Consider the following 26,942-nt stretch of genomic DNA (forward strand, 5'->3'; position numbering starts at 1 on the left):
CCATTATATGAAAATCCCCCATTCCTACCAGTACTCTAAAGCAATCTATTTTATTTCTTAGACTTCTAGCATTACAATAGTAACAGTTAAGCCTATCCTTATAACTACTTCTATACTATGCTAAACTATTCTCTGCCTCTTTTTTTTTGTATTTAGTTTTCCTAGCCCTCACCACTGTCTAGTCCTAGTTTAAAACTTTAATTACAGCTGAGTTAATAGCCTTAGCAAACAAGGCAGACCCTACTCTAATTAAATGTAAACCATCCATTCTAAAAAGCTCCCCTCTTCCACTGAACCGATCCCACAAGTCCAACCAGCCCATCTGCTAATCCTTACCTATTAAGCTAAGCCCTAGCATTTAGCCCTAGTAACCTACTTATAACTTCATCCCCACAGTTAATTCTGGGCAGTATCCCTGACAAAATTAACTTATGGCCTTTTTCTTTAAGTGCCTTTATCAACCCCTTATAATTATTAATTAGCTCCTCTGACCTACCTTTCCTTACATCATTAGTCCCTACATGCACCACAAAAACTCCATCTCTGCTGGCTCCCTTTATTATATATTCTGCTCTGTTTGTTATATCCTTCACCTGTGTCTCTGGATAGCATAACCTGATTCTTTTCTCCCTATTTACCCCACAGACTATTCTATCCATATGCCTTGTCATGGAATCACTTATAAGTATAATTTCTCATGGTTATTTGAGTATTCACAAATGCTGTTTTCACAAGCCTAACACCAGTCACTCATATATTAGAATTCTCTTTTTGTTACTTTTGAAAATATTTCAATGTAGATGTTACTTGTAATCATATTGCATTTGATATATGACCAGTATCTGTTTAAAATGTCTTAATATTTGAAATTTAAATGCAAAATTTAACATTTTGCTCACTTTTCCGAGGAAGTTGGTTAGGACACTCAACTCACAACCTGCAGGTTTGAATCCACATTAATGAACATGCTTGCTCTTTCAGCTGTGTTGGTGCTATAACGTGATGGTCAATTATGCTGTTCATTGGTAAAAGAGTAGTCCAAGAGTTGGGAGTGGGTGGTATTGAGTAGCTGCTTTCCTTCTAGTCTATCACGGCTAAATTAGGGATGACTAGCACAGATAGCCCTTGAGTGGCTTTTTGTGAAATTCAGGAAAGTAAACAAACATTTTTCAAAGATATGTGAACAGGTGCAAAATAATTGGCTACTCAATTCATAAATTTGCTTGAAAGAAACCCTCTTTTTGCATTCTCTCAGTAATTATGGATCCTCATCAGTTTTCATTTTCTTATAAGTTAAACTATTAATAAATTTCTATAATATCTATGTTCAGCAGGAACTTTGTTTGCAATATGCCTGTCAACTCTAACTTGTTTTTAACACGTCTTTTTTTCCTGTTGTAAAGCATAATTTTTCTTGCATCTATTCATTTCTCATCATCAGTTTCACCACCTAGAGTTTCAAGAATGATATAGTTTGTGCAGGACTCTTGATCACCATAAAAAGGATTGCTTTACAGTTGCATGCTGCTGTTAATGGCTGTTTGTACTCAAAATATATACATCAGAAATGACACATTCCATTGCATGACCTGACTAAGTCATTCTATTAGCTCTGTTGCAGCTGGTAGCTGTCCTATTAACTTTGGTTTTATTTGACTGTTTACTACTTCCCACCTATAATTGGTAGAATTGGGAAGCTCACAAACTCCAGTTGTTGCATTCTTTCACGTTGTTGGCTGATAAGTGCACCTAAGTTGTCTTCTGTTGCAGGAAACTTTTTTTGGAGGTACCTTTTTCATGTCTATGGCCATTTCACAGCATTGTACACTGAGGGAAGTGCACTCCATTTCAAAGCATAGTACATTGAGAGAAGTACACTCAATTTCACAGTATAGTACATTGGGGGAAGTACACTCAATTTCACAGTATAGTACATTGGGGGAAGTACACTCCATTTCACAACATAGGATATTGAGGGAAGTACACTTCTGCTTTCCTTGGATAAAACTGAAAGTGACCTGAATACATAGAGATGTACTTGTCAGTCGTGTGCTTCTAAACAAAGTGTGACATGTGAATGGAGCACAGACTGATATCTTAGCCTCTAATATCAATTGATTTTTATGTCTTTCCACTGCAAATCAAAGGCACATTCAGGTCACACAACCCTTGTCAAGTAACTTGGTATTGATTATAATATGTCATACCATGAGGATATTAACTTGGTATTGATTATAAAGTGTCATACCATGAGGACATTATGCTTTTATGATAATGAACATCCCACTATAATTTGAGAGAAGTTTGTTTGTCCTTAAACTCCTCCTAGACTTTTGCATTTGGACCTGACAAATATAGTTCAATTAACTGGGAATGATTCAGAAGATGATTCTTTTATAATGCATAGATTTCATAGCTCCAGTGATGGCTAAATATAGGTCAGTCAGTGGGGGTGGCCACTAGGGTTACTGATGAGATTTTTCCAATTTCCTCTCTCCTTACATAGGATATACATACAGTCTATGTACATTCAATCATTACTGGCATATTTAGGACAAAAACATAAAACAATTTATATTCGTAATTGGTAAAAAATTAATTCTCCAGTTGCATTTTGTTATCAAATCCTATCAGTCATTTGAGGGGTTTCTTTTTCATGCATTGTTTATACATACTTTCAAGATGGTTACACTTATATTAATGAGATGTTTTTAAGTCATTTATTACTTACTGCTTTTTGATAACGAAACTAAAATAGAAAATTTAACTTTCATAAACCTCTCACCATGCACTGTACAAGTACATCTACTAGTAAATTAAATACACAAGTGGTTAAGCATAATTTATATAGTAGCACTTAAAACATGAATAAACATTTAACATGACTTTTTTTACATTTGTATTTTGAAAATTCATACCTGATATTGAGTGTTATTTGAACCAGTGTTTTCAGCAAATTTCATCAGCATCATTTCTTTACGGAAGTTTAATTTCCCAGAATACTGGTATTTTAAAATGATAAATGATTCAAAGTGTGAATTTTTGGGTGCATGCTAGTCCTTAAATATGAGAGTTGTTTTATACCTGTAAAGAATATTTTTCATATATACAGCTTTATCTTAATTTCTTCTGTTTCATTGTTTTTAAATTTCATCTGAAAAACTAAAATCAAAGTGTTACCTATATATTTGTTCCAAGTTCCAAAAGAAAGCATTGTGCATAATATCCACTTTTGAATAAAGATATGTTAAATACTTAGTGTTTGCTTATTAAATGGCCATCTGAAATATTTATCATTTAAACATTTCAGTATGCTTCTTAGTCTTGAAATTCCCTCCAAACAATAGTGTTTGTATTCAAGGCACACTATTAAGTTGGTTCCCTTCTTTATCACATGAATGATCCAAATTATAATAACAAAAATGTATTATCATGCACTTACTGTAATTTAAGGTCACTTGCCAAATGTTTGTTCAACTTACCAATTAATATAAGTCATTTTGGAAAACGAGACTATTTGGCCCTCCAAGGCTATCCTTGCACATCTATCACCCTGAGAAAAAGAAAAGTAAAAATTTAAACCCACCCTTAACTTTTCAGGATTTCATCAATTTCCATCATAAACTCCTTGAAAGTGCTGGCCTCCACTGCTGCTGATGGTAACTGAAGTTTTGCCTGTCTTTTCAAAATCTTAAGTTTGTTCTTTCATTCTGTTATGTTCACAATGTAGTAATAAAAGAAATTGGAGATTTTTATGCCATCAATTACTTGGATAATCTTATAGGCTTCAATAAGAACTTCTTATCCTTTTTTTCTCAAGAAAAAATAAGTTGGGATCTTAATCTATTATGTCAAGATAACCTTTCATTCCTGGAGTCATCCTAGTAGTCCTCTTACTGAATCCTTTCTAGTAAGTCAACATTCTTTGTAAGGTAAGGGGACCAAAACTGTACTTAATATTCCAAGTAAAGCCTAACTAATGATTTGTTTAGAGGTAAATACTTATCTTGACTTCCAAATAGTATGTCTATAAATATACCCTAAAATTCTTTTAGCTTTACTTCTAGCAACAGAGTACTACTGCTTTGATGGCTTGAATGACTTGTCCACCATTTATGTTTTCTTCAGTCACAATATTAAGTGGGTCCCTATCTATATTAAATGTATTATCCAAATTATAATAACCAAAATGTGTTATCATGCACTTTCTGTAATTTAAGGTAATTTACCAAATATTTGTTTAGCTTACCAATTGATCCAAGTCATTTTATAGTTCCTCAACAACCTCAATTTATATAGAAAGTTTAATATTATCATAAAATTACTTATTTGCTAATTATGCCCCCATCAATACCATTAATGATAATAAGATAAAATACAGGCTCAAGCACAGACTTCTGAGGCACTCCCCCAGCAACAAGGGTTCAGTTTGACTGGACCGTATTAATAACAACCCTTTTCTTTCTCCCTTCCAACCACCCTACAATCCAGTTAACTGGTCTTTCCCCAACCTCTATTGATGTCGTTTTCTTAGCTAATCTTTCATGTAGTATCTTATCAAAAGATTTCTGAAAATCTGCGTACACAAAGTTCAGATCATTTTTACATCCAGATAACAAGTAATATCATTGAAATAAAAAAAAGATTAGCAAGCTTTCATGTATGATATCATATTTCATTAAATGATTCTGTAAAGCTTTTGTTATCAGACTAGAATTTTCCCCATAATATAGAAATTAAACTAACCAGCCTATAATTGCCAGGAGAACTCTTACCATTCTCTTTAAAAATAGGTGTAACATTAACAACTCTCCAATTATCAGTTACTGGTTCACTGTCTGTTGACAAATTAAAAAGAGTCTCGTATATGTGATCTTTGACCTCATTTAAAACCCATGAGAAAACCATGTCTGGTCCTCGGGATTTATTTTTAATCTCTCCGTCTTTCTATTCACCTCCAAGGAATTAGTATCTATGTAATTCATGGTCAGGAATATTGCTAATGTCTCCTGTTGTAAAAACAGAAGAAAACATTTGAAAACTTGGCCATCTCCTAGTCTTCAACAAAAACCTTACTACCAGCATCCTTTGAAAGTGTAATCCTCATTTTAACATTTTTATAACCTTTACCATACTTACAAAAATTCTTGCTATTAGTTTAGCAGTTGAAATACTCATAAGCTCTTCCACATTTCCTGTTTTCTTGTTTAACCAAATCTCTAGCTTTAGTATAGTTCTGTAAATCTTTATCTGTCAATTTAAACATGTTAAACTTATAGCATTTAACCTTATTTTTTCCATTATGTCCTTAGTAAAGCAAGTTATGTTGATTGCTTCTGTTATCATTTATTTTATTTTTTTAGGTACATACCTATCTTAAACTAAAAGCAATTTATTTTTAATTTTCCAGATCTCCCACATCACTTTTTAATTCATTATTACAATTCACTTGAAACTATAGGAACTTAAAGCTTGTTTATTTTTATCTCAATATATAGAAAAACATCAAACCTAGTTGTGCAATGAATAATCTTACCCAAATATTCCCCAACTTCAACTGTTGCAACTGCATCCTAATTAGTGGTTAAAATGATTTGATTTTCATGACAAGGAACCCGCGTTTTAGAAAATAAAGTTTAAAGATGGTTTTAATGGATAGCGATAGAAACTTCATTACAAATTTACAATGTTTTGACAAGCTTATGTCATCACCAGCTTGTTGAAGCATTGTACATTTGTAATAAAGTTTCTTGCACTACCCATTCAAGCCATCTGAAAACTTTATTTAGTGGTTAAAATCAATGTAAAATGGCTCTTTTTGATATACAAAAGCCATTCTGAATCACATCAAGAAACATCTCTCCTCTCACTGTTTTACTCTTTACATTCCCAATCAATCTGTCTCCCAAAGTGATTGCATCACTGTTCTTATTAGTAACAATCCAGATCTTCTTATACAATTTCTCTTTGATGTCATCCGTCTGATAAGTGGTCTATAACGTTTACCAATTAAAAACTTTCCATCCTTGAAACCCCTGTTTGTAACCCATACAGATTAAGTTTCATAACTACCTTTTTTTTTATGGTTTCATACCTAACAGGCTGCAATTTGTCTGTTATATAAAGAGTCCCCCACCCTCTCTTTCAAAATGCTTATCACTATTAAATAACTTGTAACCTGAAATTTCAAAATCATTTGAGTTATCAGTGTCCTCCAAATCTAATCAAGTATCAGTAATTCCCATTATGTTGTATATTCATAGTCTTCTATTTCGACTAGAACCCTGAACTCGACTATTTTGTTATTAACATTAGAATAATAACAGCTGAGTTTTTTTTGTGTTGATCTTTACAACTATTATTTATCTAAAAATATTTTCCCATTCTCCACATTATAGCTGTCACATCAATTCGTTTGTTCTTAGTTTTGCAAGCTCCCTGACCATTATACAAGTTTAGTATAAATTATTTTTAATTAATGTAATATATATATTTATGTATATGACAGGTTTTTGTGCTAAATTAACATAATTTTATTATATATATTTTACATGTTGATCTTACTGTGGAATTAGTTTTAAACTTATCAGAGAAGATAAATCATAATTGAGTGTGATATTTGATTTTTGGTAGCATAAAATAAATATAAGTAGGCCAAATATTTAAATTTTATATAATGGTAGCTGGCATAATAGGACAAAAAATGACAGTGTTTTCTATTGAAACAATGGTTGGTCTATCTAATTCTAGCCTATAATAAAAATAAAACTATGCATAATTGGCTTTCTCAGTTAATGCCAACTATAGAACTTGTTTGACTATGATGTCCAATTAATGTTAGGAGTTTGTATTCTTTGATGTCTAAAAGTAAATTGGTGGTTTAACTATTAGACACCATTTGTATGTTTTCAACCGAATTGCAGGTGATTTTTTATTTCATTTGTTTTGCAGTGTTTTTCATGAGGAGTAGAGATAGATGGGCACAAAAGTATATTATAAACATGGATGTGAACTCATAGCAAGTACTGTGCTAATTATATGGTAAGTTTTTAATTGAAATATAAAGAGATGCAGGAATAAAATGAGGTTTACATAAGTTCTTCTTTATGGCCATTGTTCATTTAAAAAAAAATTATTATTAGACTTTTGGTATGTGCACAGTTCTAGGAATATATAGTTTATAGTGAGAATTTTGCATGTGGATAAGTGCACACATTGTTACTAATGCTTGAAACTGTTGTACTAATTTTGTTTAAATAGTTTTATCAAAAAGTTCAAAGAAACTTCCATTTGACAAGAAAGTATTCTTTCCCGTTTGCTACTCTCATAACTCAGGTATGTGACTTTCTGTATATATTGCCTATATATCGTAACAATTCTTGGGTTGCTTTACTTTGTGAGCTTTCTTCTGTTTCACCTCGACATTGGTCAAAATCTTCCTTGTCCTCCTTATCCTTGTGATTCCTTTGCTATAGCTTTCTAATGTTGTAATCCAATCTCTTGTATTCTTTTTATCTGCTTAGGGTGTTCCTCTTTCACCTTCTTTGTCTCTTTCTTTCTTGCAATCTGCTCTTCTTCATCTTACCTTTACTCTTTTGCTATATCACCACCCTTCACATCCTCACTATAGTTTTTCTTTATGTCACTGTTTATTTTCACATGGCCTCTCATTCTTTGTTTGTCCTTTTGACTTTTATTTCTTCTTCTATTGCCTGTATTTGGTTTTCACTCTTCTTGGGGTCTTCTCAGACTGGATGCTTTTCTTTCAGGTGTCCACCATCCTCCTCTTCTTTCTTTGCCCCATGTGTTTCCCCCTTTTCTCACTTCACCAATCTCTGGGGGTGTTCCCAATTCCTTGGCTTCTTGAGCTGCAAGCACTTTACAACTATCTTTCTTTGATTTCCTGGTTTACTGACTCACTAGACTATGGATACATCTATTGGCTAACTGACCTCAGAAGTCTCATGGGGCTACCTCTCTCTTGTCTTATCATTTCTACTTGCCATTCCCCTTCCCACTGGGCACACCATTGAGACACTCAGTGGTAACTCTTCCTTGGAACCAGTTCATGGTGCTGGAACCTGTAGTGCCTGCTTTTCCCCCTTTCACTCCTATAGTCTTCCTTCACTGACCCCTTTTGGGTTGTGTAAGCTCTTTCTTAAGCTTTGTCCCTAATTTTCATACTCCACCTTCTCTTTCTTTTCATTGCCTCACTTATCTTTTTTTCATCCTCTGCACCTTCAATGTCTGCGTGGAAGTTTTTTTTATTCGCTTACTTGGTGGGCTTAACCATTTCCCATGACACTTCATGCCATGGAAATCTTAGTATTGTAGGTTCTTCATTGTCCTGCATTTTCTGCATGTAAGTTTCTCTTGCTTTTGATGTCTCTGGTTTATCTCTATATGATGCCCCTGTGATGGGCTCTATACAATCTCTTGCACATGTCCTGTGATCCCTTTTCTGCTCTTCTGCCTTTCCATTCATCTTTCCCTCCAAGTCTGTTGTGGTGGCTTAATTGCTTCACCATGTCCCGGGACATTCCATCCCATCCACCTGATTTTACACTGATGCCTTTCTTTCTAAGTTGGGAAAGGGCAGTTCTTAACATTCCTACATTCTGTGGGGTCTGGTCTCCAGTAGAGTAATCTCTGTTTATTGGTATTATAGAAATATTTGCTGCTAGAGAGACATTCTCTTTTGGGACGTATGCTTTACCTTATTTTTTGTCATAGTCCCATCTGTGTTAACAATTGCTGGTTACTGAGTAGTGTTATCTACACTTTTTTGCCTGGTACTGTTGCCCAGTTGTCTTCATTCAGATATTCACACCTTGTTTTCCTCCTGTCGTCTATATCATGAGGACCTGTTGTTTTGTTCCCTAACCATTCCTTTCTTCTGAAGCCTTGGACTGTCCAGAAGGTTTGACCAGTTACTTTTCTCCCTTTTATTTTTTCATTATGCAATCATTCCATTCCTGATCATCTTTTATGCCCAGTTAAGGCTGTCTGTTGCTAACCAGCTCAGAAACCCCCTTTCATGAACACAACCATTGCCTATTTTCCTCCTCTAGGAACTTATCCCCTTCTACTTTAACGAGTTGGGTTCATTAGCTTATCTGGCATGTTCCTTTTTTGGGTGATTCCAATTGCTGTTTAATGTTACCTCCCATCACATTAGGCATATCTAAGTCTCTCTTGTCTCTTTTTGATGCTGACTTTCAGTGGAGATCTTATAGGCTGGTGTGTGGACTTCTGCCACATTCGTCTTCCATTACTTACACCACTGGGCAGTTTCATGTGCTTCTGGTTTTCAACTCACTCTGGTCATCATTCTCTAGTCTACCTAGAAGATCTAGTGAGGTGAGTTTTGCCTATTGATTTTCTTTTCCAGCTCCATTGCTGATCTAGCTTGATCTCCATGTCTCTCACACATTTCATGACACCAACATGTGTATACCATTCCTTTTGTAAAAACTCATCTGAAATAAAACAACAGAAAAAACAGGAGCAAGTAAAACAAAAACACACACAAAATTGTCATGTGCAGCTAAGTATAACATTCGTTGTGTTTGGTGTCATTGGATCGATCTGAGTGTTTGATGTTGCCTCACAAGATTTGTATGGGGGAGTACAGAAAGTGTTAAACCTTTATGTTTCTGCTCATTACCCACCATTGAGATGGGATTTTTGGCAAGATTGCTTTGGCAGTATATCTATAGAATTGACATGGCACCTTTTATTAAAAAACAACAAAATGGACAGCACCAAGTGTATTCCTGCCTTTAGACTTGGCTTGTGTTTACTGTCTTTAGTCTTAGTAACCCATTGCTCTCTCTGTGGGAACCCAATACCAGATGATTGTGTCAGATGACAGTGGTCCAAGCATACTCTGATGTTTCTTCCATATGTGTATTCTTCCTCCTCATGCCTCTATTGGAGAATGGGAGAACCCTTAAATCGCTAGTCCCAAACATCTGGGGATGTCAGTATGGAGAGTTTCTTCTGCAAGTGGTGCTCCCCCCTTTTCCTCAGTAAGAGACTGATTGGACCCACCCCTCATTTGAGGTTTAAGGCTGGATTATTACCTAGAAGTATAGTACAGGACACATTGTTATAATATCTCCAAAGCAGTTCCCTGTAGATATGTCCACCCAGATGGAACTTGGATTTTCCTCAGGATGCAGACAGTGGCTTTTCCTCTCTCCACCTGTTGTTATAGTAACTATCTCATATAAGTATTTAACCAAGACACAATGTCTTGAAGCCCTAGCCATGCTACACATTTTAATGTTCCATCCACTTGGTGACACATTACCACCAGCATTGGATTTTCATGATATCCATTTGCTGTACTATCTTTGTAAAAAAAAAAACCAACAATAATAACAAAATATCGTATGAAGAATGTTCCCTTCTTGAGAAGGATGTGGTCTCCTACAGAGTGCTGTTTCATTAAACAATCCTCAATTTGTGGAAATTGCACTCCATAGGCTTTCCTTTTCTGTCACTATTTCAGTAAGGAGCTTCTCTTTGCAAATGATAAGCACTGGCCCTTCACCATCTTTAATGTGGGATACTAGGTCTTAATGGTGCAGAGAGGCAAGTAACATTTCTGAAGTTAACAATTTTCTTACCTGAAAAATACTTTCATACTTCCTCCCCATTTTCAATGCATTTTGTTTACCTCGTCAAAATGAGCTTATGATCATGTGCTAGTGCTCATGGGGATTACTACACATAGAAATTGTGTCCCTCTTGTGTTGGTAGAAGGTTACACAGTATAAGAATTACATCATAGACTGATGCATTACATATAGATGCATGTAGAAGCTGGACTTTGTTCAAGGATTGTGGAATGTGCAGGAATTTTCATGGCAGTTGCACATGAGGTAATAGCTCTTACTGTTGCATAAAGATAAGTTATCTATCTGAAATAGGTTCCAGGTAAGGAAAATGTTAACTTTTTGTTATACCACATTTTTGCTATACACATGGTACTTTATTAAAATTATAACATTTTGTTTAAATTGCCAGTATAAACAATAATGAACCATTAAGTACAGTGGACCTTTAAGAAGGGACTATGATGAAACAACATGGCAGCCATAAAAATGACTTGCTTAAAACCACTTTTAAAATGTCTGAATATTAACAATGACTATTTCACAGTATTGGCTGTGCAGAACTAAAGCTTATTGTACTTATAAAGCTGCCTAAACCACTATATATATGTGTTTATGGAGTGAATTAAAATTTTCACTATTTCAACACATTTTCATCTAAGTGACTTTTCCAAACAAGCATACAGAAAAATATGATGAACCTTATCACTCTAATTCTTTCACAGAACTCTTCTGTCTTGGGTCCCAATGATTTCTTTCTTGTACCAAAAAGAATATTAGTATATATACATATATTTTTATAAAATGGATGATGTGCTACATTGGGCATTTAATTAGATTTGAGGTTAGGTTGGTAGAGATCCTGATCAGTAATAAAATTGAATCAGGTATACGGATACCCTATGCGTGGTATAGCTAGCACACTAAAATATAACTTATAGAAAGGAAACAAATAAGTATTTTAAATTTTATAAAGGCAAGTAGGAAACTTGTTTCAGTACTTTTTGTAGCATTAAGCTTTTTATATTACTATAGCTAGCTTTGTAATTATTTTTAGCAGTATGTTAATAGTGGTGATCTGAGTGCCCTGTTAGGCAGTCTTAACTTGTGAATAAAAAAATCAATAATATAAATAAAGATATGGCCCATTTAAATGTGAAAAAAGAAAGCAGCTTGGATTACCAAACAATGGTAATTTAAGTATAAGATAAAAAAAAATGAGTGTTTCTTTTAGGAGGAGCAAAAAAAATAACACTTGTAATAATTTTTTATATTTTTTTGATGGATGAGTTGTATAAGAAGTTTTGCCTGTGTGACTTTAGTCTACAATAATTGTTCCATGTTAAAGTAATAATTAATATATTACAATTTTTCTTACTTAAAATCTGCTTATTCCATTGATGAACAAAATTGTTTCCTAGGAAATTGTTTTTAGTAATAAGTTTAGATGTTTTCATGTCATTTTGGTTAAAATATTTTCTCTGCAACTACAGGAACTGCATGAGCTCCACTGCTCATTTTATATTAAAACTACGTGTGTAAGATATATATGTGCAATTCATAGAAATGATACAAAAAACAAAATAAGCCTTAAAGGCAAATAATTCATATGATATAGCATACTTATATGGATTTCAACTATGGAAATTTTGTGGTTTTGTTTTGTATGTTATAGTAGATCGTGAAAGTACTTGTACAGTTTTTTTTAGTCGTCAGAATTGTTGAATATCTCTATTATTCCAAATACTTGTAGCATGCAATGAACTGCTATTATTGGAAGTAATAGAACATTATGGCTTGGCAACTGGTAAACAGAGTAGTTCATCACATCTACAGAGAACCAGTTAAATGTATTGAATTACATTTGTTTTCTTGGGTTCCTTGTGAATAGTTTTTACTTGTTATTTTATTAGATGGATAAGATTCATTCTTTTACTGGTTAAAAGATCTTAAGGATATGTAAACTGTGTCTTGTGTTAGTATCCAAGTATTTTAAGTCAAAATGTGTGCTACTATGAAGATGCATTGAAACTTTGCTAAAAGCAGTGGGTAAATAGTACATGGTATAAAACTAGGAAAACTTAGCATAATTTCAAGCACTTGATCATTATTTATAAACTTCACTGTTCAGTTATAGATGTTAATTTATTTATAGTTGGATTAATTATTGTTGGCTATTATTTAAATAGAAGTGAATTTGCTTTGCAGCAGCTGAACATACATCAACTGTTATTATTATTTTGAATAAATGCATATTTTTATGAGGTATACGATGTGCAAATGTGAAGAATATTAAGAAATATTGTGAGTTAAAGTTCTCTGCTCCTGAATATCAGGAGGTTTAAAAGTTTGAATTAGAAAAATGTTGTTTTATTTCAAGGATTTTGTTTTTTCAGTACAACCATACAGAAACATCTATTTTCTTTGCCCTGTTAGTAGTCATATCCACATAATTGTTCTTGGCTTTAAAAGACTTCCAAATCTTAGAATCACTTATGTAACCTTAGTTAATTCTCTTTATATTATCAATATTATTATTAGCCTGTAGAATATGGTTAGTGACATTTACCTAATTTGAAAACTGCTAAATTATAACCGTTCTGTTTTTCAGTATTTAAATATTCATAAATATTCAGGACTTGTGATTATAACCTAGTCTATTGTAAAAAGTGTTATTACAGTTTCCTGAAAATAAAATACATACATACATCGACCTGAAAAGGAAGTTTGTACTTATAGGTAACCAAAGGAAGACTTTATAAGTAACTAAAGATGAATATGTTGGTTTGGGTTTAGTTTTCTAAAGTCTTCCAAATGTCAAAGTGTGAGTTTGTTTTTTAACATATTTGTTTTGGCTGTTTGGTGTGTGGTAATAGAAGTAGGTGACAGAATGAAACGTTTTGTATGTTTTTCAAATTGCATGAAAGCTCATATTTCTAGTGACTTTATGGCTAATGATATCTGTTATATTCTCAAGCTGTAATGTTGTCTAAATATATCACTGATATTATTGAATGTATTTTGTCAAAAACAAGCATCTATACACATGTACACAAAATGATGAGCAAATGCACTTCAATTTCCATTATTCTTTCCAGGGAAGGCATAGCTTAGCATTTCCTAGAGAAAAATCCTGAAGGTAAATATTTAAAAACATTTTGTCAGTACTTTATTGGGTTTCTAATAAAACTTGTTGTTCTTTAATTGTTTGAGACCTGGGTATGTAAATTTGACAGATGTTATATGATTTGTTAAATTGCATTGTGAAAAAAAAAAAAAGCTATTGGATGGAATAATTTTAAAATGCAGAATTACTTTCTACAAGTTATGTAGCTTCTGAAAGTAAAATATTTTTATATGTGATTGTTTTTTAATTTTCAGCTTTGCAATTTGAAAAGATTTCATTGTGATACATTTTTTTAAGGAAACAATTAAAAATGCTGACCTTTCATTGTAGATATTAATTGTTGCTTTTTTCATGTCTTCCTAAAATCTTTATAAAAGTGTAAATTTTATTTTTGTTTTGATTGTAAGGAATGTAGTAGAATGTAGAAAGTAAGGAATGTAGTTTCACTGAGTTTAAAATAACTGGCATACCATAAATTGTTTTAGCATGCCAAAATTATAGGCATGACATTTTGTTTTTCAAATTGTTAATCATATATTTCATGTAGCATATGTGATAAGTTATAAACGTATTTTACATTCATTTATATATTTGTTTTTATGTTTCCTTTTGGTGATTTTCTTTGCCCATTAAATTCGATACTTGAGCTAATATGATCTGATGCAAACAAGGCCTAAGGGTGCAGCTTGTTGGCATAATAAAACTTGATACGGTCAAATGTAAAATGATTCAATTAAGCCTACCTCATCTTGTTTGTCAGAAACGTTTCTTTTGCTATCATACTTCAGCATCTTAATTCAAAGGAAGTACAAAATAATAAAGAAAACTTTTTTGTGAACTTAAAAAAGAAGTGGGATATAATGTATATATGATGGAACTTGTTCACAGGCAACTTTTTTTCTGGGAAGGTATCACCAAAATAAACTTTTATCATTTCATTATGGGCCCCAGTGAAAATTGCTGCTGAACTGAAAGCATTATTGCTTTTACAGTTCAAAGGAATAAGAAAAAAAGGCAGTACAAGATTTTCTGCCTCTACAGGTTGTTGCACCTGTTAATCATCTTTCACCAGGCTGTCTGTTATCCTTGCACCAAACTGGAGACTGGCAGTCTGTACTAGGTTTGTCCCACCTCATTCTAATTTTCAATCTGCCCCATTTTACCTTGGAGTCATTTCTCACCCTTAGATGGGCTTTTTCTCCAGGTTTATTGTTGCTTATTTGCATACCTCCATATTTTGTCACTTGTGACCCTCTCTTTATTTTTTGTTTTTCTGTTTTGCGCACTGCCCATTGGGCTTGCTTCGGCCCTGTATGTCTTGTTGTCCCACCTCATTTTAATTTTCAATCTGCCCCATTTTACCTTGGAGTCATTTCTCACCCTTAGATGGGCTTTTTCTCCAGGTTTATTGATGCTTATTTGCATACCTCAATATTTTGTCACTTGTGACCCTCTCTTTGTTTTTCTGTTTTGCGCACTGCCCGTTGGACTTGCTTCGGCCCTGTATGTCTTGTTGGGCATTCAGAGCATTCATTCATCAATTATATGCACTTTCCTTTTTCTTTGGTTAACTGGCTACTATTCACTCATTCTGAAAAGGAGTCCATCTGTTATCCTTATCAGCTGCTCCTGGAGGCTGCTATAATGGGCTGTTAATCAAGTTGGAGAAGTCCTTACTGCGACCTATCTAATATCTTGTCCATTTAGGTGTTTTCCGTTTTCTACACACATCTCAGTTGGGCCTGCCCTTCTCCTCTTGGACATCATTTGATGAGTTTTCATTTCGATTACAGATCATGAAGTTTTATTGCTTTTGGGGATGCAACCTTCCATGGTAGCCTTAGCCCCTTTGGTCAGGCTCATATGCGGGCCCTTGTGTGGGCTTTTCATGACCAATGGAATTTCGCAGAGATCCTCTGTCGGTTCTTATTACCCTTATTGGCATTGTGGTTAGATATGATTCACACATTAATGGGTATTCTGCTTTCTCCTCCTCATCCGGTTTTCCACATTTCATAGACTCATCCCTTTTGGGGATGAAGGGTGTGGGTTGATCAACTGGAAGATTCGAGGTTTCTGGTCTTGGCTGAGAGGTCCGATCCTATCAATGTCTTGGAGCTTCTTGCTGTAGGTAATATTTTGGTTAATTTTCTCCATCTGGTTAGGCCCGGCATGGCCAGGTTGTTTAGGCACTTGACTTGCAATCTGGGGTTTGTGGGTTCAAATCCCTATTCCACAAAACATGCTCACTCTTTCAGCTGTAGGGGAAATTATAATGTGACAGTCAATCCCACTATTCATCTCTGCTGTGGTTTCCACAGCTTTTCCATCTCCAACTTCCTCCTCTGTTACCTTTTCCTCTCTCTCTGTCCCTTCTTTGCCACCCTCAGTCACTGGTGTTTCATCCAGGCCTTCCTGTCCTCTGTCTTTATGCCTGGTTTTCCTCTTGTCATTGGGGAGGTGATCTGGCTTCTCCCGACAGTTAGCCTCTTTCATGGCTTGTTTCATTTGCACTTCCTACATGGAAGTTTCTCAATGCAAACGGAATTTTTCCATCTTTGCTTTCATTGTCCAGGGTTTTCCCCTGGTCAAGCCATTGTTCTTCGTCAAGTGGATTTCCTCTATTGACTTTCGGATCAGGGGTCTTCTGTCTCCTCGGTCTCAGATTCTTTGGCAGTCCTGTCTCACACCTTTTGTTTTTCTTGATCTGGCAGGTATTTCCCTCTCTTACACATTACCCGTGGATTTGTTCCTTTTGGATTTGTCATCTACTGCGGTAGTCTGTCCTATTGGATAGGGATGTTAATTAGTTCTTGCACTGGATCACTTTGCATACATTCGACCCACTCTTCCAGTGTTCCCTGTTTCCCCTTCCACCTTGTGGGTGTTAGTGGCCTGTTTATTTACCATCGATGTTTCGCGTACTCTTTATCCTTTTACATATTTTCTTCTTTCTCTGAATCATTTTTCCTCCTTCACACTTCAGCAGCTTGTTAGGATGACTCCTCTGTTTAGCTGTATTCTCTTCCCTCCGTTTCACACCTTTATCCTCATCCTGATCCAGATAGGTTTCTATGTCCTGTACATGCCCTTCTGTTATTTTGCTTACATGGCTTCCTTGTGTGGTGTCTGTTCCTGCCTCTTTCTTCCTTGGCAGCCATTCTCTATTAATGTTCTTTCTCCTTCCTCATTTTTCAGTTGGGTTCAGCTATTCATTGGCATTTTATCTTCATCGTCCTTTGGAGGTACGTCTTCAATTGGCCATGTGGATTACCCATGTTACGTTCCTCTCTCACTATTTACATCGGGTCGCGATTTTCTTCCTCTTCGGGTTATTGTGTTTCTCCTGTAGCCATTCTAGAATATCAGAATTCAGTGAGACTTTGGCTGGGTAAATTTTTTTTTGTTATTTTTCATTTTCAAAGGCCATTTTCCCTGCAATTGAGATCCCTCATCCTACATCCATGTGGATGTTGGTTCCCAGTGGCCGTATTTTGGATGTAGAGTAAAACTAATCAATGCAAGTCTTCACACATGTATTACATGTCTTTATTCCTCCCTCATTTATACTACATCAGTGTTGTGGGTCATGGTGGAGGTAATTGGGGATTTTTGTGGTTCTTTCCCCTCCACTATCCCTTGATGTTTCATCTTCTGAGAATATTAATGTGCTTAGGGTGGTTCCGGTCAATTTCACTTTTAAAGGAGATTGTTTACATTATGTAGAAATCTTTTTGATACCGGAAGTTGGGTTCCTGGATTTATCTATCAATTGATCATATTCACATGTGCACTGTTCATGAGTTGGGGGTAACTAGATTTCCTCCAGTCTCATGAACTTGAGATGAAGATGATATGATCAGATGGCTGGGTTTTTGATTGTAGACAACTTGCTAGTAGTATGATCCTCATTCCTACCCCCAACATGGATGTCAGTACCCGATGGCCAGATTTTGGATTGTAGTTGACTTACCGACAGTATTATCCTCATCCTACCCCCGCGTGGATGTCAGTTCCCAGTGGCATGGGTTTTGGATGTAGTTGACTTGTCGTATATAGTCCGTTGCACCTTAACCACTCTACATCTAGGGTCACATCCTTTTCATTTTAAGCACTCTTATATAATGATATAATGAGTTTAGAGTTTCACCTTAAACATCTTTTTTATCTGTATTTGGCATAGTGTTTTATTCTAGTGCTTGTTTTTGTTGAGATTATTTATTGTTAATGGTAAAAGTGTTTTGTATTTCCCTATTTATTAACTAATTTTATTTGTATAATTATTGTAGAAAAATTAAGGGTATTAAGAATTTTATAGGATGGGGTTTTAGTTTTATGTGCATTTTGTCTCATATCAGATGCAATTTGGAAACTAGCTTATTTTTTTGGGTAAACTGAAAAATTTCACAGCTTAACTTAAATGTAGCTTCTTTTAAGGAAGACTTAATGCATAGTGGAAATTAATTTTTTTTATGAAATAGGTTTTAAGTTTACATTTTCTTTAGAACAACATTTCTAGCTCATTTGAAGTTCTATTCCATTTAGCTGTCATTGAAGCATTGTTCAATGGATAAAACCAGACCTCAAGAGAGATTATGGAGAGAGAGAACAGCCACAGAACGTGGATTTATTCTAAGAATACTTCTCTGTCAACAAATTTAAACTTTATATTCATAAGAAAATGGCAGTTTTATCAAAAAGTAAAAGGTATTTTATTATTATAAATTTCTGTATTTGAAATAAAAAAGTACTTTATTACTGAGACTTGTAATTTCACATTTTTATTTAAGATTAAAGGTATTTAATTCATCTTTAAGCCTAATTTTGAATTCACTATAAAATTTAAAAAATTTCAAATTAACGAAAATTAATTACTTGTATATGTAATAGAATATTCTCTGTTTAGAGAACTTTGAGAGAAATTGATAATATTTTTCAGTTTCAAACTAGTACAAAAAAGGTCCAATTTTTAAAATATCCGGAGTAAGTGTCTAGATTTGGTATATATATTGTTGCGTCAGCGAGGTCACGTGACTATTATCACGCCACTCCTTCTCTCGAGTCTTCTAGAGATTACTAGATATAGGGTAGTCTGGTATATATAAGATGGTCACAACGTGACGCAATAATGTGTGTAGGTAATGAGTAATTGAACTGCGGTCAGAGAGAGACGTATTGTTGAAGTTAACGTTTGTCCGTTATAGTGTTTGTTATAGCTCGACTGTTGAAGTTGAGTGTATCGTAAAGTTATATTCGGAAAGAATAAACCAGTTTTATTAAGTAAGAACTTGTGTCGCTAAAGTTTCGTCGGAACGAATTTACGGGAAATCAATTAACAAACGGAGACGTAACAATATATATATATCTTAAATCAGGAGTAAATGTATTTTTTATATGTGTACATTAGAATACCTGATGTTTGCTTATCACTGAATTTTAATTCTTATCAAGGCAACATTTATTAATGAACTAGAATTTCCAAGAAATAATTACCACTGAAATTTTAGATAATTAGGGATTTCTTCTCCCACCCTCTCTTGTGTAGTGTGAAAATATCTTTTAAACTTAAAACTCGTGCATATTAGCTGAAGTAATACATCTGAATACTTATTTTGTGTGTAATGTATACTTTTTTAATATAATGATTTAAAGGAAGAATACAGCTTCATGCTTGTTTGGAAATATAATTTTAGATTGAGAATATTTTCATTTTAAGCATAATGTTCTTATTTAGTTAACAAATGCTAACATTAAAATGAATTTTTTGCCATCAACAAAGAGTAAGTTGTTAATGTTTTACTTCAAATTCTGAAAACTGAGTTGTGTAATATATGACTTCCATTTTAGAAAACTTAAGTAATTTTAGCTAGCATTTCTTATTGCTCCCAAGTGGCTCAGCTGAGGGCTTATAATGCTAAAAATCAGGTTTCCGATACCTGTAGTGGGGAGAGCACAGATAAACTGTTGTGTAGCATTGCGCTTAACAACAAACAAACATTTCTTGTATGTTCTTAATATTGAGTTTTCATCAGTGTTTCTCTCAATAACTAGGAAAAGAATATTTGAGGAAGAAGAAATGGATCTGTTGGTGAAATGTAGAAAATTTAGTCTTACTTTATTTTATGGTATGTTATTCTTTTTTCAGATTGTACATAGAAAATAATTTACTTTTTATAAATATTTTTCTTTTGCATCTAATGATGCAATGTATTCTAAACATGATAGGTTTTAGTTATTCTGTGTATTGATTTATGACAATATCTGCTTCTAGTTTGTTACATAGAATTAGTTTCCTTCATTTATACTTCTTTTTAGTTTCCTATTGTATAGAATCAGCTTATTTATGATCAGAAGTTGTAGGTAATATGTTAATAAAATATTGTTGACATTACTCATTAATGTAACGATTATAAAAAATTGTAATTGAAAAAGTTACTAGCTGATGTTGGTAAACCTGTTTTATGATATTGAAATTCCACTTCTGCTTAACGACTTATAAATGAAAAGTTCTTGATTGAATAGGAACAGGTTTAAAATTGGAAGTTGCCTTATGAAGTGAATTTGTATAATTTGATTTTATTCTAACTTGAAAGATCAAATTGCTTTACTTTCTTAAGAACTGAATATACAAAAGATGTTATCTTCACTTAATAACTAGCACATTTCTTCACAACTGTTTAGTGTAGGTAAGTAGCTGATTAATTAGTATGTCTTCTATCAAATTTAATTTGTTTGATACTGATACAAACATATTTGTCCAAGAGAAGTAATACTTAACTTTATTTAAATAAAGTAAGTTTTTAAGTTGTATAGTTGAAACATTATTTGTATTAATATTTGCTTGTTTTTTGACACTGAATTGGCTGTGATTATGACCATAGAGGGGTTTGTTTTCAAGTTTAAGGACAGACTTGAAGATGTTTGTTTTTATACAGAATGTTCTGATTTCAACACTTGATACTATAGAGAAAAGGAAAGAAACATTCACTTACTGAATACTTCTACACATTAGGAATGTATATATATATCAGAAATGTACATTTTTTACTCAGAAAAATGTACAGATGGAGGACTTGCACTGAGAAGAGTATACTGACATAGCTTTGATGTTATAAAGGGACCATAAAGTATAATTCACCAAGGTTTTCCTTGATGACAACGGATAGAAATGGCATACTAGTGTTGTAACTCTTGTGAGGAAGATTCTTAAGGACCTTTAGGAAAATATTTCAGCCCTTCTTAAGAAAACTTATGACAATCTAACAACTTCTATCCAGTTCACACTCACACATTCATGTTATTTATAATCACACCAAAGGAACAACATGAAAAATTTCACCCATTATAATTCAGTTTATCAACAGACGTGTATGGTACTCTTGAATATAAAGTAGAAAGAGTCGAGTCAGTTGCTCACACATTCTTAATGTTCAGGATAGTTCTATCATTTATGTAAGTGAAACTACACTCCTGTAAGTAAAAAGCTTTCAGGAAAACAAAAATCTATGTTAGAGAAAATAAACATAAGTATATCTGGTTTGTAAACAGCAGAATTCTGGTTAACAAAAATTAAAATAGTAGAGTAATTCACATGGCTGGAATAAATGGTATAAAATTATTATTGATATAAGTATTCTTAATTTAATATTAATAGATCATTAATTTTTTTAAATGGTGAATTTAAAATTTTTTACATACTTCTGATATGGGTTTTCCAAGTGAATTCCGATACGGTACATTACCTCCCCTCATATAAATAGTTATTCTCATTCAGTACTGCCCTCTCAACTCAAAAAAAATAAAATTGTGCATGCTACAAGCCTTGAAACTCCCACCCATCTGGAATTGACTTATTCCAATGCATCTTGCATACAAGTTATGTACAACCCTCCACCAATAAGAGCACAACACACATTCTTGATGCATGTGACTCCCTCTATTCAATTCTACCGAATTATCACTTCTCATTTGGCAGTACTTGTATTATAACATTAGTTTGTGCTCTCTTTAAGTGTTTAATTTTAATTTTTTTCCATATCTTTGTATTAATTTCTATCAATTAGTTTACTTTTTATTATATAATAGTGATATTTGTAACTTGTTGAGTTATTTCGAAGTGGAATTATTTTATATTTCTACCCAGTTAAGGAACTTATTACTTCATTCCAAAAACATTTTATTTGTTTCTGCCAACACATTTGTGTTTGGTTGTTCAATTTGTAATATGAATTCTGTGTTACCACTTTAAAGGTTATATACTCTATTATCACAATTACTTAGGCTTCAGGTCACGGTACTATGCAGGAAGATTTTTGGCTTTACTTCATCAGGAGGTCGATTGTTCAGTGAACTGACTTTCGTTTGGCCTTGCCTCGAGTTTGGGGGCACACATAATTGAAATACAGTCTGCCAACTTTGGAAAGATAAGTCATTTTACTGTTATGGTTTTTGAATAATTTTATTGTTAATATTATTATCTTTAGTTATTTGGGTTCCATAACATAAGTTTCGTTAGATTGGTTAATACTCATAGTCAAGTTCAGGTTAGCAATTAGTCTTAGTTGTATTTTTTCTTCTATACCATTCAATTAGGCTTACCATGGGCTTTGTTATTTAAGGATTACCTGTAATTCATCTTAATGCTATATCAATCATTTGTTTAACTATATATTGTTTTTCTTCCATACATTACATCTATTTCATTTTCGTTATTATATATCTTTTCCACTATCACCACTTTCACTTTCATCTTTCCTTATAATTTATATTTCTTACCATTAATTTCGTTTATGAGAGCCAGTGGGGCCGGTGTCCACTCTACCTGTTCCCAGTATTGCTTGCCTTCCTCCTATAATGGCTGAACTCATTTCCCGACGACCTCGATTTTTTCCGGTTTTCCTCCATTTCTTTGTCTGTGATTTTTCACCTTCCTCATTGGGTTTTGGATTATGCTTCTATTGGCCTTTTATTCCTTGTCTCCTTCTTCCCATCATCACTTCCTGGTGTCTTCACTCTGATGATACACCTTCCCTTTTACCCTGCATTCTACCCTGCCATTCGTTGGAGGTACTTCATATATCAAACACTGGGTCTGCATCAAATACATTCATCTCCCATTCTCTGCTTTGGGTAGCTGTTTCTTACTTGTTGAGGTACTGTCATCCACTTGTTGCCATCCTTCACTCTTTCATGAGATTATGACTGGGTAAGTTACCTTTTAGTATATATGCTTCTTCTTTTTAATGGAAATGTCCGTTTTTTCTTTCCGGATCCCACTCTGTGGCAAGTGATGCCTGACCAAGTGTTCTTTAACTGTTTAAATCTACATTGGAAGACCATGTTGATTTACATATTATAATTCCATGGCCATGCAACACACACTGCAAGATGGGGTGCTCCACAAGATCGCTTGTAGGTTTATCTTCGTGATATGTTTGCTCCATTAGTTTGCCCATCCCGGACTGTACTCACCCATAGACTACATGGGTAAAGCAGAGGGGATAACTGCCTATCCTTGCCATGCCATGTATTGAATACATTGTTATGGTCTGCTTTTCAAAATAGGATTTTGTGGTCACCCATTGCACTGTCTCCAGTGTTGTCATTCTTTTGAACTCTCTACTGTGCTTTCTTTCCCTTTTCTTCTAGTGGAATTTGAGAGTCCTTGCCACTTTCCACTTAAAAGCCACTGGGGTGGTGGACCATGGAGGCATCCTCCTGAATGTGTATTGAAATACAAATAATATATATAAATGATTATAAAACCATTCAGTTGAGAGTAGGGCAGTGGTGTTCTGCTGGTGTAGATGATGAGATATCCTCTACTATGTAACATGGGAGTGAGCCATCAAAATTGCAGTTTACCCCTTCGATTTAGATCCCTCATCCTACTCCCGCATGGATGTCAGTTCCCAGTGTCTGGGTTTTGGATTTAGAGTAGAACCAATCAACATATGTCCTTGTATAGATATCGGGTTCGGAGATCAATCATTCAATTTTTCACATTGTTATCATATGCCCATTCATAGGTTGGGGGTACGAGATTCTCTCCAGTCTCATGAACTTGAGGTGAAGATGGTATGATCCTCTTTCCTACTCCTACTTGGATGTCGGTTCCCAGTGGCTGTAGGGATTGTAGTTGACTTACCAACTGTATGATCCTCATCCTACCCTCACGTGGATAATGGTTCCCAGTGGCATGGGTTTTGGATGTAGTTGATTTGCCATGTATGGTCCATCATTCCCTAGCCACTCTACACCTAGGGGCACATCCTTTAATCTTATACACTTTTATGTTTTCAGGGATAGAGTTTAATAAATAATGGATGGTTAGGATCACTATCCTGACATAGTTCTCTCCCATTTGGCTGTGCTCCTCCATCTCTCTGCCCATATATGCGACATCTTTCCACAACTGTCAAAGAGTATACATTGTTCAGAAATGGTGCGGCTTCCCACATATGATCTTTGACTCTGAAGTCTGTCCTTCAGATGCTTTTGAAGGATGCTTCTTTCTTTCCTTTGTACCGGTCCCTTCACCTATTCAATGTGGAATTCTAGCTACTTATGTGAGCAGAGATAATGTACTGTATTGGAAGTTATAATTTTCCATACTGAAAATGTATTTTGGGTAGGTACTTATCTCCTCTCAAACTTCCCAATCTTCCTCCCCATTGAAGACTGGTGCTTCCATTTTCTACCAACATTTGAAGTGATAATTCAGTAGAATTGAATAGAGGGAGTCACATGCATCAAGAGAGTGTGTGGTGGAGGGTTGTTGCATGATAATTTGCATGTGAAATGCATTGGAATTAGTCAGCTCCATGTGGGTGGGAGTTTCAAGGCGTGTGGTGTGTGGAAAATTTTTTTTCATATAGAAGGCAGCACTGAACAAAAATAGCTATTTATTATTAAATTCCATATGGGTGGGAATTTCAAGGCTAGTGGTGTGTGGAAAATGGTTTTCCATATAGAGGGCAGCACCGTACAAGAATAGCTATTTATTAAATTCCATATGGGTGGGAGTTTCAAGGCTTGTAGTGTGTGGAAAAAGCTTTTGCATATAGAGGGCAGCACCATACAAGAATAGCTATTTTTGTAAGAGGAGGTAAGTACCTATTGGAAATTCATTTTCAGTATAGAAAAATTATAATTTTCATATGATTATAGACAAACATAGCTGGTTTGTAGATATCACTTAGAATTATAACATTTTAAAGGATTTATATATGTGTTGCATTAGAATATACATAGATTGTTTTCTGCTTTGATACTTGATGTTTTGGAATTTTTTATGATATTTCTAAGTGAATGTAACACATCAGCTGCTTAAAATGAAAATATCTATATTATTAATTATGATAAATTTTGTAAACATGTTGTTAATCAAAATAGAAGAGGTTTTGTCACCTATTGTCAGGAGACTTGCACTTACTGCCAGAATAATGTTCTGATTCATTCAGCTGAAGTACTTATTACTGTATCAAAAACCTTGTCATTTTTGGACATCATAGCCTTACATATGAATATATATATATCTTTTGATTCAAATATTAATATTTTTTGTAATAATTTGTAGCTTTGTTTTAAAGATAATAATTATCCCATAATTAGTGATATTAATATTGATTTTAAGGATGATAACAAATATGGTGTTGAGAGATGTAAAAATATTCCTGCAATTAATGGTTTTACTCAACATATAAATTACTGTAGTACAAAAGAGGTACATAATAATATGGTCACACAGACTTTTGTTATTAGTTATATTAGGAATAGGCAGATTAGTTCTGCTGTTGATAAACATAAAATCCTGGATCTTTGTATTATTAAGACTGAAAATATTATGAAATTTAATTACTTGAATGTGAGATTTTCTGATATTCCAGATCAGCATAATATTGTCTAAGATTTTTTTGATGTTAGGTATATTGAAAAAAACATTAAAACTGGAATAACATTTCAAATAGTACTGAGAATTTTTTACTGTTCTATGACAAAACTTGTAATATTTTTAATAATATATTTATTAGAATTAAATGTGTTAACACTTCCAATAGGACTGGTAAAAATAAAAGAATAGAGAAAAAATGGATGAATAATGAAATTATAAATTGTTGGTTTAGTTGCACTCCCATAAAATGGTCAGTTAAAGCAAGGGAAAAGGCACATGAAAGATGTTTGTTAATATTCAAAAACATATAGCCTAGAGAAGTAAATACAAAGCTTTGGTAGTTATGGACTATTTTGTTTAATTTACAGAAAGAAATAAAGTGATAAGTAGGGTTAAGGAAGTGGCCCAGTACACCTATGGCACATCTCTGAGACATGAATGATTTGTAAGTAGTTAATTGTTCTGTATCTATAAAAAAATTATTTTTGTGCTCTGCAATTAATTGTTTGCTACTTATTAATAGAAAATGTGAAACGCTTCAAAACCCTTAGCCAATTTGTACATGAATATGTGATACTGTATATCAGTGATAAATATCCTAAAATAATGGGTTATTTTCATCTCTACAAACAATCTCATGTCCCATAACAGTATATTCATCTGTATGACACACGTACACACAGCTTACTAAATTATCTTAGCACAATACGATGTCACACAACAATATATGCATCTCTAGGATACATGGGCTGAGTGTGGGTCAATAGTTGTACTAGACTAGATCTGTTGTTCTGTGGATTGCACCCTGTTACTGAAGGAAAAAGAAAGAAATCATGTTCCACACTTTGGTGCCATGGGTGCATTATAAGAGTGACAGTTAAATCCCAATATTCAATAATTATAGCTCAAAAGTTGACAGTTGGTGGTGTTGACTAGCTGTCTTCCCTCTAGTCTTTCAGTACAAAATTAGGGGCAAATTTTTCTTGTAACATGTGACTACTACCAATCAGTGAGAAAGTAATATACAATTGTTATTTTGAGCTTTAGACTTAATGAAGTTATTTGTTTACATTTTGACATTTTGCAAAGTTATTGGTAAAGTTAAGTGGAGTTTCATATGAGTTGATATAAGTCTTAGCAGAGTTACTTGATTCTAACTTTTCATTTTGTGTAAAAAGTTGTATGAAATACCTTCATCTTGAATAGGCTGGTTTGGCAAGAAGCAAGATAATAAAAAATTTTCCAGCCACAGCCAAAATATTGGGGTATGGGGAGAGATTAAAAATTATAGGGATCATGT

The 26,942-nt window shown here is 33.9% G+C and overlaps 1 long non-coding RNA gene across 8 annotated transcripts in view; it reads left to right on the forward strand.

The window, feature by feature from the left end:
* Positions 1 to 26,942, forward strand: part of LOC106474712 — a 31,511-nt gene that overhangs the window by 1,907 nt on the left and 2,662 nt on the right. For 3 of the 8 annotated variants that reach the window (XR_002614007.1, XR_002614013.1, XR_002614010.1), the window contains exons 2-7: positions 3,601 to 3,659; positions 6,952 to 7,041; positions 13,721 to 13,761; positions 18,295 to 18,456; positions 19,801 to 19,874; positions 26,011 to 26,087. This is a non-coding gene — a long non-coding RNA (uncharacterized LOC106474712). Of the gene's footprint in view, positions 1 to 1,104; positions 1,787 to 3,600; positions 3,660 to 4,971; positions 5,097 to 6,951; positions 7,042 to 7,259; positions 7,336 to 9,222; positions 9,361 to 13,720; positions 13,762 to 18,294; positions 18,457 to 19,800; positions 19,875 to 26,010; positions 26,088 to 26,942 lie in introns of those variants that run through there. The other 5 variants (XR_002614008.1, XR_002614009.1, XR_002614011.1 and 2 more) reach the window with 4 other exon arrangements.

Source organism: Limulus polyphemus, unplaced genomic scaffold, assembly GCF_000517525.1.
Source record: "Limulus polyphemus unplaced genomic scaffold, Limulus_polyphemus-2.1.2 Scaffold7583, whole genome shotgun sequence".
NCBI lineage: Eukaryota > Metazoa > Arthropoda > Merostomata > Xiphosura > Limulidae > Limulus > Limulus polyphemus.